Source organism: Mytilus galloprovincialis, chromosome 4 (genome assembly GCF_965363235.1).
Source record: "Mytilus galloprovincialis chromosome 4, xbMytGall1.hap1.1, whole genome shotgun sequence".
Lineage (NCBI taxonomy): Eukaryota > Metazoa > Mollusca > Bivalvia > Mytilida > Mytilidae > Mytilus > Mytilus galloprovincialis.
Genome location: NC_134841.1, coordinates 88,005,142 through 88,016,772, shown reverse-complemented (window position 1 = coordinate 88,016,772; position 11,631 = coordinate 88,005,142). Strand labels below are relative to the sequence as shown.

Below are 11,631 nucleotides of genomic sequence, written 5' to 3'. Positions count from 1 at the left end.
AGAAAACTAACGGCCTTATTTATGTAAAAAAAAATGAACGAAAAACAAATATGTAACACATAAACAAACGACAACCACTGAAATACAGGCTCCTGACTTGGGACAGGCACATACATAAATAATGTGGCGGGGTTAAACATGTTAGCGGGATCCCAACCCTCCCCCTAACCTGGGACAGTGGTATAACAGTACAACATAAGAACGAACTATGAAAATCAGTTGAAAAAGGCTTAACTCATCAGAAGGACAAAAATACAAGTGGACAATAATATAAAACATAGGAAAGCTATAAACCATTAGCATCAGTAATTCCTGGCTGAGACTACTATAACACAGTAGTAGTCTCAGTGCCTGGTTATACGAGAAATGGAGACTAAAATGTATATATGTTTTCATGACATAGTTGATGGTATAAATATTCTATCAAGTCCAAGAAGTAGTTGTTTAAGTTGTTTTGTAGTGACCAATAACCTATACTATCAACAATCCGCTAGTTGCAAGGAGCATTCGACTCCGATCTTTCCGTAACGTTATTACATGGCATTCCGGCGATACTCGGCAAATTCCGGAAGATACCCCTCAAAGGTAATTTTTCAGTGAAAAACATTACAAAGTAGGGTACAAAAAATATTTGGATAGTCTCTTCGTATAAAACATAGGAAAGTTATAAACCTTTAGCATCAGTAATTCCTGGCTGAGACTACTATAACACAGTAGTAGTCTGCCGAGTATCGCCGGAATGCCATGTAATAATTCGTTACGGAAAGATCGGAGTCGAATGCTCCTTGCAACTAGCGGATTGTTGAAAGTATAGGTTATTGGTCACTACAAAACAACTTAAACAACTACTTCTTGGACTTGATAGAATATTTATACCATCAACTATGTCATGAAAACATATATACATTATAGTTTCCATTTCTCTTATAACCAGGAATTACTGATGCTAAAGGTTTATAGCTTTCCTATGTTTTATACGAAGAGACTAACACTTATTCAATATCGGATGATTATGCAAAAAGGCACTACTATATATATAAAAAAGAAGATGTGTATTATTACCAATGAGACAACTCTCCACAAGAGACCAAAATGACACTATACGTCACCGTACGGCCTTCGACAATAATCAAAGCCCGCATAGTCAGCTATAAAAGACCCCAAAATGACAATGTATTTTAACAATTCAAACGAGAAAAATATATGTATGTTTTACAACTTCACTTTACATATGTATTTTGAAATATTTTATTGTAGAGCATGAATATTTTAGATAATCATATAGTTAAACAAAAACAAAAAATATAATAAATGAATAGATAAGTATATATGAAATCAAAGTATGCGATTTTAAACAAACATACATGTATCCTCCTTTCCCAAACTAATTATTTCTACTTTCCATTAAAATAAAAGTTACCATAGCATCTAAATTTATTGTCGTCCATCCCAAATGTTCAAAAATGTTTAAAGTCTTCCCCATCGATACTTTTTAATCATGCACAATTATGCGAAAATAAAGTTTGGGAACCCACTTCTCTTTCCCAAAAGTCAACATATATTCCTCCTTTCTACAAGCTATTGATCTACGTATGCACTAAATGAATGTGTTCGAATATTTGAAATGAGATCAGAATTAAAATAATTTAAAATTGTTGACTAGCATCGAGAAATCAGATGACTATCGTGAGGCAGAACTAGTTTATGAATTTCACAAAAATCCTTCTTGTTATCTTCCAATATAACATACATCCATTTTGCAAATTCTGCTTTGTTAATTGGATGCCTTGACAGGGTAATTCTTTTATTGCAAATGTAGTTGGGTATACTGTGTCCAAAATTACTTGCTTGATGCTTCATTATACATAGCAATGTCTTCGCTTCATTATTATCCCAATTCACATGTAAATCGTTTTGCTCTGCATAATAAGTTGTTCCAAACTGTCGATAAAGAGCTATTTCTGTCAGTTTATTGTATGCTATCGTCCAATTTGATACCTGTAGAGTAAAAATGAATCATTTTTCGTTGAATAATCCAGAGTTCTCTAAATACTAGTATACTTCAGAAATTTACCCAAAAGAACTTACTTTAACTAAATCTAACATAAACAGCAGCAGTTGTCCTTTTCTAGATTTAGACATTTCAATTTCGAACGGGAAACTTCATACTAAAATTTACGACAAAAGAGACGATTTTTCATTTCCTATTGTTAATTTTCCTTTTTTAGACGGCGATGTGCCTTTGGCTCCATCATACGGTGTTTATATATCCCAATTCGTTCGGTTTTCCCGTGTGTGTTCGGATGTTATAGATTTTAACGAACGTAATCAATGCATCACTGGAAAATTGCTGTGTCAGGGATTTCGATACCATAAATTACTTCAAACTTTTACTAAATTCTTTCATAGATACAATGATTTGATTAGTAAATTTGGCTATACCTGTAGAAAACTTATTAAAAAATGGTATTTCACATCCTAAATTTTATGGTAATATTGTACTAAAAGCGAGGAAATCACTATGTGCATCGAACCTTTCAACAAACTTATAAGTAAAGGTTATCGTACCAATATTGTAATTAGATCTCTGAATATAGTTTACATTGGCACTGATATCGATTCTGTCATTAGCAAATTAAAACATAACTAAATTGTATCTTCTTTTGAGGCGGGATATATAGAGACACAGACACGTTATTTGTTATCACTATAGAAGTCGCTCCTCACTATCCTACTACCTGTCGATACATTTATTTTGGCATTGCACAAGTTATGTCTTCTCTGACTGTTCATGACGTTAAAAGACTAAATCTCTGGGATGTGTTTTAGTAGATTTTAGTCTCTGATGCATGATTTTTTTTATTATTACAATGATTTGACTGTTAGTGTTGCTATTCACCAATTGCAACTTATTCAAAATTCGGACAAAATTGCAATCAGTTTCATAAAACCAAATTGTTCAACTGGTCAGAAATTTGAACTAACTGCTGTAGAAAACCACAGTCAAGTAGGGAAAGTGCAAGGTGATAGAATAAAACATACTTACAATCCTATAAGACTTTAACTCCACTTTAATGATGTTGTGTCAAAATCAGTCTAACAGTTTGCATAGGTATATTATAGTCATTTCCATGCTAAGGAACTGTTATTATTTTGAATTGCTATAAAAATGTCCAAACTAAGCTTTCATATAGTTTTTCTTTGTGAAAGTATTCTATATTCAGTTCCTTCAGCATGGAATTGACTATAATATACCTATACAAACTGATAGACTAATTTTGTCACAACAACATAATAGTGGAGTTAAAGTCTTAAAAAATTGTAAGTATGTTTTATTTTATATCAACTTGCACTTTTACATTATGGCTGAACCATTTGTTCAATAATCTGACCAGTTGAACAATTTGGTTTAATAATACAAATTGCAGTTTGGTCAGAATTTTGAATGAGTTGCAATTGCTGGATAGCAACACTTACAGTCAAGTCACTGTAATTGTTTTTGGCTTTTGACTAGCTGTCAGTAACTGCGAGTACTCTCAAATCGTATTTTCTTGTTAATTCGACCTGTTGATACTGTTCATAATGCTTTTTTGTTATTATATATTTATATGGATCTTGTCTATATACCAGCTTTGATTATTTGGAATATATTCTTCGTACTTCATTTGTATAAACTTCAAGATTTACCTGTAATTTTTTCAAACCGTTTTTATTCTAAAGTGAATATTTTCGAAGGGTTAAATATTTCGCAGTGGTGACTTGCCATGGCTTTGTTTGAACTTGTTTGTTTGCTTTTTTGCCTTGAATGTTTGTCCCTAATATTTCATTAACCGTGCAGTTGCATTCAGATATCGCAGATCAAATGTATTCGTTTATAGTGTATTAATTGTACGTTTTTTGATTGAGTTAAGCCTGCCAAATGATATTTTACCGTGTGTTTTTCTATGTTGTGATATTATGCTATTGTTTCAGAAAAAGGGAGAAGGTTTGGATCCATTAAAACGTTTAATCCCGCTGCAAAGTTTACACCTTTCCTAAGTCAGGAATCTGATGTACAGTAGTTGTCGTTTGTTTATGTAATTTATACGTATTTCTCGTTTCTCTATTTTATATAGATTAGACCGTTGGTATTCCCGTTTGAATGGTTTTACACTAGTAATTTTGGGGCCCTTTATAGCTTGTTGTTCGGTGTGAACCAAGGCTCCGTGTTCAAGGCCGTACATTGACCTATAATGGTTTACCCTTTTTTTAAATTGTTATTTGGATGGAGAGTTGTCTCATTGGCACTCACACCACATCTTCCTATATCTCATTATTATAATTTTAGTCTAAAATCTTTAAATTCTTTTTTGTAAAAGTCGCAATTCTAAATTCCTTTAAATGCATCTAATTTGCTAGTTTATATCAGTTGCAAGTCTAAATCTTTAAATCTTCTTAAACATATTTTTATTCGGACAGTAATGTTGTATTATTTACAGCAGTTCTGGTACTTGTTTATGCTGTGTTTATCCTTACACGACGTTTTTTTTATCTATTCTTTTTGTACCGATCCGGTTCCAATAGATATAGGGTTTATGGCTAATTTAACAAACAGACAAATATAATTGAATACTGGCATATAAATAAACTTATGTGAACAAACAAGATCATGTTATTGAGGTTGTTGCCATATGATTTTTTAATATTTAGAGCAAAATTGTCAGAAACGAAACCACACACTAGCTACAATTTCTGTTTATTCTACTTACTAGTGATGAGCGTTGAGTGTGATTTCTTGGAACAGTTGGCATATCTTCTTTTTTAAAATTGGAAACTGGAGACAAATCTCCACCTAAAACCTGCGAAAAAAATTATAAGATAGTTTAGTGTTACAGCCTTCAGACATATCCAGCATCTTTTCATTTAACTTCAAAGTGTAGAAAACCCTTTAATCAATAAAATTTTTTTTTGTTGAGAAGACAAAAACTGCAGGTCAGATTTTCATGATTTAGGCCGTTCAGAACTGACAAAATATGAATTCGAACAGTCAGTTCTTTGCTTTAAAAACATCTTTTTACAAAATACTTATTTCAAAATTATTATTATCCAACCATAAGAGTATTGTTTTTGGGCTCGATGTCATGTAAAACTGTTTGGAATTTTTCGGTTCCTCCAATGGATATATTGGGGCCCTTTATAACTTGCTGTTCGGTGTGAGCAAAAGTTCCGTGTTCACGGAAGGCCGTACCTTGACCTATAATGGTTTTACTTTTTTAAATTGTTAATGGATGGAGAGTTGTCTCATTGGCACTCATACCATATCTTCCTATATCGATAAATGTGTGTTGTCAATTCCTCATACATATATACACCGAGATCGAGTGCTTAAACTAATAGTTTGGTCCGACACATATTCAAGTCTGGAACTGCTTCAGTTGTTTCCTATCTTATGAGTTTTATTTTATAAAGTAGACTTTGGTGACAGATATTTCATGGTTTCTTTTTAAATCATTCCACGGAATTTGTTTACAATTTTTATGCCCCTGCAGCTTAAAGTTGGAGTGGCCGCATATCATTTTATCCCCATCTGCCCGGCCGTCCTCGGTCTGTCTTTCCGTTCCTCCGTCCGTCCAATTGTGATAATATAGTTATTCAAGATAACTTCTCCTACAGTTTAAATGTTAGGAAGTTTCCACTTTGCTGGTTGTTTGTACATATATTGAAGATGTGCATGTTGTTAGGGTTTAAGAATTTTATTGATTTTTGCTTTTTTTGGAGACAGTTGATCTTTGTCATTTTTAGAGTATTTACTTGTATAAGAGGTGCAACGCGTTTCCAGATAACGCCTCCTACAGTTTGAACGCTAGTGATTTTTCACTTTGGTGGCTGTTTGTACATACACTGAAAGTGTGCAATTGTTCAGGGTTTTATTTCATTAATATTTGCTGGGGTTTTTATTTTATTAATATTTGCTCTTTTGGAAGATAGTTAAACTTTTGCATTTTTGGAGTATATTTACAAGCATATATCTAAAATAGTTCTTTTTGTGATACCTCTTGAACATGCGATCTTTTGTTATTAATACCTTAAATCTTACAGTACTTACAGATAAAATGTTTCTTTTTTCACTCTCTGTTTCTGATACTAATTGGTGTAAATTTTGTTTCAAACTATCTTCGATATACTGATCTCTTTCGATTTGGCAAGTCCATTCACAAAAATTTGTTCCCAGCCTGATATGTTGTCGAGATTGATGGCAGAAGTTTCCATAAGAAAACGAATCACAGTAAATTATAAACACTACTACAACTACAATGGAATAAGTAAAAGATAAATAGATAAATAATTTATATACATGCATGATGTGATATAAATATACAATTGATAAATTATTTTGGGACGCTCCTTACCTCAAACGACCGGAAGAAAATGGCTCGATTATAAAACAAATATTACTGGACGTAAAAACACTTAGGGATAACACGCAAATTTCTATAAACATGAAACTTCAGATGATACCGATATGATTGAAAACACGTAGCCAAAAACCAAGGAACAAGTTTAGATACAGCAGGAAACTCAAAGAACTTAATAACATACTAGTACCTCATGTTGTCTTTCTGTTTCTACATTATAAGAATCCGCGCCTGCATGTTTTATACGACACCGTTAAAAACGCCTATATGTGCAATTACTTAACAAATTGGTTAACAATATATATCAATGAAGACAATGGAGAGAGAGACGAGAAGTTAGCAACATTTGGTGATTTTTTATGCCCCACCTACGATAGTAGAGGGGCATTATGTTTTCTGGTCTGTGCGTCCGTTCGTTCGTTCGTTCGTCCGTTCGTTCGTTCGTCCGTCTGTCCCGTTTCAGGTTAAAGTTTTTGGTCGAGGTAGTTTTTGATGAAGTTGAAGTCCAATCGACTTCAAACTTGGTACACATGTTCCCTATGATATGATCTTTCTAATTTTAATGCCAAATTAGAGATTTTACCCCAATTTCACGGTCCACTGAGCATAGAAAATGATAGTGCGAGTGGGGCATTCGTGTACTGAGGACACATTCTTGTTTCATACTGCTTTCTTAGTACCTTTTTATTTTGGATAAGTTTTTCTCTTTTTGATTTTTTTCAACATCCCCCATCCCTGTCATTTTACTTCTTTTTCAATCTCGGACTTTATTCATTCGTAGACTATATTTTGGTTACCCCATGTATCAGTGCTCTTTCAGTAAATGCAAAATTTGTAACCTGAAATTCAAAATCTTTCAAAAAAAGAGCAACAGAAAATATTGCATTTACACAAATAAAACTTCTATAGGAAAGGGAATAAATATCCGCCAAAAAGATTGAAAAAAATGTGATTAACATTTAAAAAAATATCGAAGAAATGTGTCCAGAGATCACTAAGTGGATAAAAAAAAATATGCAGAAGTTGAATTCGGTAAACATTAGAAAATGAAATGATTGGCTATAAAACAGTACTTTGTTTGCACTTTTTCTATTTTGCGTTAAAAGAGGTTCGAATTTGTAGTAGTCATGCCCATAGTAAATACACTTATTATAAGGAATATATCTGGAAATAATCCCATCGGACAGTAAACTAAATTTTGAGCAAATATAACTAATTTTCGCCCCAGAATTAAACAAACCTCTATAAATCATGATTAGATTTTCTCGAAGTATATAATATAATTATTGCGTACCTTACTAAAGAGATCTCCTTTTAAAGCAATACAGCTTAGATTTTCCATGAATATGACAAATCTGGCAATTTCCATTATTTATTGAAAATAAAGCTTTGGTCATTTGTACCATGCAGTCTTACTTTCATTCTCCTGAAAATATCCATGGTCCAAATTGAATGCAAATAGAAATCTGTGACTTCCTACGAAAGCGGATATTCCAAACGGTCAGTATTGCAACATTTGAAATTAAAGAACGGGACGTCCGAACGAAAGTGTCTTAACAGCGTTGTTCTTCATCATCATTTTATGAAATCTGTAAGAGTATCAATTGTTTGCTTAGATGATTTGCAAATTTTTATGTTACTTTCATGAAATGGAAATAGAAAAACGGTATTTTAATAATGACGAAAAAATGATTAATATTTTCGAAAACTAGCTTTGTAAATAACTGTAAAGATGGTCAATTAGATAAAACAAAGAATTTGAAGTGATTCACACCTAACATAATGTGTGCATCCAATGATAGCTCAGTACTTTGTAATGTATACCTCTTTTTTGTGTACCATGGTTAATGATTACTTTTAAAAGAAAATTTAAAAAACAAAATATCTTAAATCATTTCAATCTTTATTAATTGTATTGAAAAAAAACATGAAACAATACAACGGAATATGAAAAGGAGTGTAGCGAAATTCCTTTACTAATCCAATAAAAACCATTTTCGCATTAGACTACAATTTTAGTGAAACCGTCATTTCGTGACGTTTCATGTTAAAATTATGTGCCATATCATTCCTCACAGTAAAGTGCAAAAGAACTTTAACTTCGAAAGCAAACGGAAAATGGTTTAAAACAGAAACTAACTACCGTACGAAATATGTTTTAAAATATGGAAAATGAAGCCAGTGGGTGGGTGGTGGATAGATTTGAGCAGAAATAAAACACAAATTAGCACTGTCATATATATCTAGCCAGCTCAAACAGTTTGTTACGTTACAAGTTTATCACTCTTACAGTGACTTGACTGTTAGTGTTGCTCTCCAGCAATTGCAACTTATTCAAAATTCTGACCAAACTGCAATTTGTTTTACAAAATAAAATTGTTCAACTGGTCAGAAATTTGAACTAACTGCTGTAGAAAACTACAGCCAAGTCATGAAAGTGTAAGGTGAAAAAATAAAACATACTTACAATCTCATAAGACTTTAACTCCACTTTAATGATGTTGGGACACAATCAATCTATCAGTTTGTATAGGTTTATTATAGCCTCATTTCCATGCTGAAGGGACTGTTATTATTTTGAATATCTATAAAAATGTCCGAACTAAGCTTTCATATAGTTTTTCTTTCTAAAAGTATTCTATATTCATAAGAATCAGACATTATGTGAATTAAAAAAAATCATATTCAGTAAAATATGTTTGTAGGAAGTTTCCATGGGGAGATAATCATTTTTCTTTCAAAAGTCTTCAAAGAATAATATTTTAGGTTATCTCCCCATGGAATCTTATCAATGACATATTGTTCATTTCACACATATTTTACTGAATATATGATGTTTTATTTAAAATGATATCTGATTCTTATGAATATAGAATTCTTTTAGAAAGAAAAACTATATGAAACATATATTGGACATTTTTATAGCAATTCAAAATAATAACAGTTCCTTCAGCATGGAAATGACTATAATATAGCTATACAAACTGATAGACTACTTTTGTCACAACTTCATTAAAGTGGAGTTATGAGGGGGAGGACAGGGGGTTACCCTTCTCCCTTCTCCCACCCCTCTTCTCCTTTCTCCTACCCCCGTTCTCCTTTCTCCCATTAAAATAAAACATCTGCTTTTGACATATTTTGTCTTGAAATATTAGAAATTTTTTTAAAAGGAGAGATATTTTATTTTTTCTCCTTTTTCCAACTTTTTCTCCTTTCTCCAAACTTCCTCTCCTTTCTCCTACCCCCTTTCTCCTTTCTCCCACCCCCTTTCTCCTTTCTCCTACACCCTTTCTCCCTGTCTACCTTACCCCTGTCCTCCCCCTCAGTTATAGTCTTATAGGAGATAGGATTGTAAGTATGTTTTATTTTATCACATTTTGACTAAATAATTTGTTCAATACTCTGTCCAGTTGAAAAATTTGGTTTAATAAAACAAATTGCAATTTGGTCAGAATTTTGAATAAGTTGCAATTGGTGGAGAGCAACACTAAGTCAAGTCACTGTAAAACGCTGCCAATAAGAGTAACGAGATGTTCGTGTTAGATATATAGGCTAAAAATGAATTTATGAATTTAATCACTTATCAATACAATACGAAACAAGCATGCAATAATTAAGTTCCAACAATACACAATGAAGCGCTATAACTTAACGTGACCACACACACGACCGTGAAAGTAAGCAGATGCTTTTATAAGCACGATGATATAAAAAAAAAAGGTTAAGTCATTTTCGAAATACCCTGTAAGATTCAGACATTTTATATAAACTGACTAATTCTTTTGAGGCATTTAACCTGGGAACAGTATATCTATATATGTTCCTGATTTAACACAATACCTTGATATATTGAAAGGAGACAGTTTCCAGAATGCCTGAATTTATGACATAGTACATAGAATAAGATATACCATTACTGAAATTATCGTAAAAACTGAGCCACTGAAAGTATTTTGAATAACAGAGCAAATAATTTTATGATTATAAATGAACTCAACAACATAAAAGTTTAGAGTTTTAACAAGTAAAATATACTTCTATATACTGAATTATGTCCAATTAACAGAAGTATGCATAGGTTAATTTACATCTTTTGACTGAATATCATAATGTTTTTATAATCTATCGGATGGTAAAAACACAATTATCTCCTTACGCAGTGAAGATGATGATAGACTTATCTTTGTTTCACAACCATACACTGTCTTTTATGGTAATCTGTTAGTATACACTGCCTTGTATGGTTATCTGTTAATATACATTATGCACTGCATTGTATTGCCTTCTGTTAATATACACTGCATTGTATGGTTATCTGTTAATATACATTATACACTGCATTGTATTGCCTTCTGTTGATATACACTGCATTGAGGTCTGCATTGTATGGTTATCTGTTATTATACATTATACACTGCCTTGTATGGTAATATGTTAATATACACTGCCTTGTATGGTAATCTGTTAGTATACATTATACACTGCATTGTATTGCCTTCTGTTGATATACACTGCATTGAGGTCTGCATTGTATGGTTATCTGTTATTATACATTATACACTGCCTTGTATGGTAATATGTTAATATACACTGCCTTGTATGGTAATCTGTTAGTATACATTATACACTGCCTTGTATGGTAATCTGTTAATATACACTGCATTGTAGAGTAATGTGTTAATATACATTGTCTTATATGGTATAATATACACTGATTGTATGGTAATCTGTTAATATACACTGCCTTGTATGGTAATCTGTTTTGAATATACTGTATTATATCATGTGTATGGTAATCTGTTTATATATATATATATAATACACTGCCTTGTATGATATGCTGTCAATATACATTATACATAGCCTTGCATGTTTATCTATTGATATGCACTACCATATGTATATATGGCGATTTGTTAATATACTGACTGAATTGTATGATAATCTGTTAATATATACGGCCTTAAAATATATTGTGATCTTTTCATAAACACTGCCTAGTATAATATGGTGATTTTTTAATACCCGTGAATTCTGTTAAAAATATTCTAATCTAAGGGCTAACTAGTGTATAGAAATATTGACTTCGCACATTCGACAGAAAAACCCTAAGTGTATACGAGAATCTGTTGGCTGTGTGCGATATATAAATGACTATCCTTTCTATATTGGGCCATTGGATGTGATGCCTCGTGTAGGGAGATCGATCTTTCAAGGGTCCAACGGATGCCTGTTC

General features: G+C 32.2%; 1 long non-coding RNA gene across 1 annotated transcript; it reads right to left on the bottom strand.

Moving 5' to 3' along the window:
* Positions 1-1,020: 1,020 nt before the first annotated feature.
* LOC143070820 (uncharacterized) lies at positions 1,021-8,029 on the bottom strand. Its single transcript, XR_012976722.1, has 4 exons — positions 7,690-8,029; positions 6,086-6,288; positions 4,749-4,838; positions 1,021-1,998 (listed from the first exon to the last, which is right to left on the bottom strand). It is a non-coding gene; the product is annotated as an uncharacterized LOC143070820 (long non-coding RNA).
* Between the last annotated feature and the right edge of the window lie 3,602 nt (positions 8,030-11,631).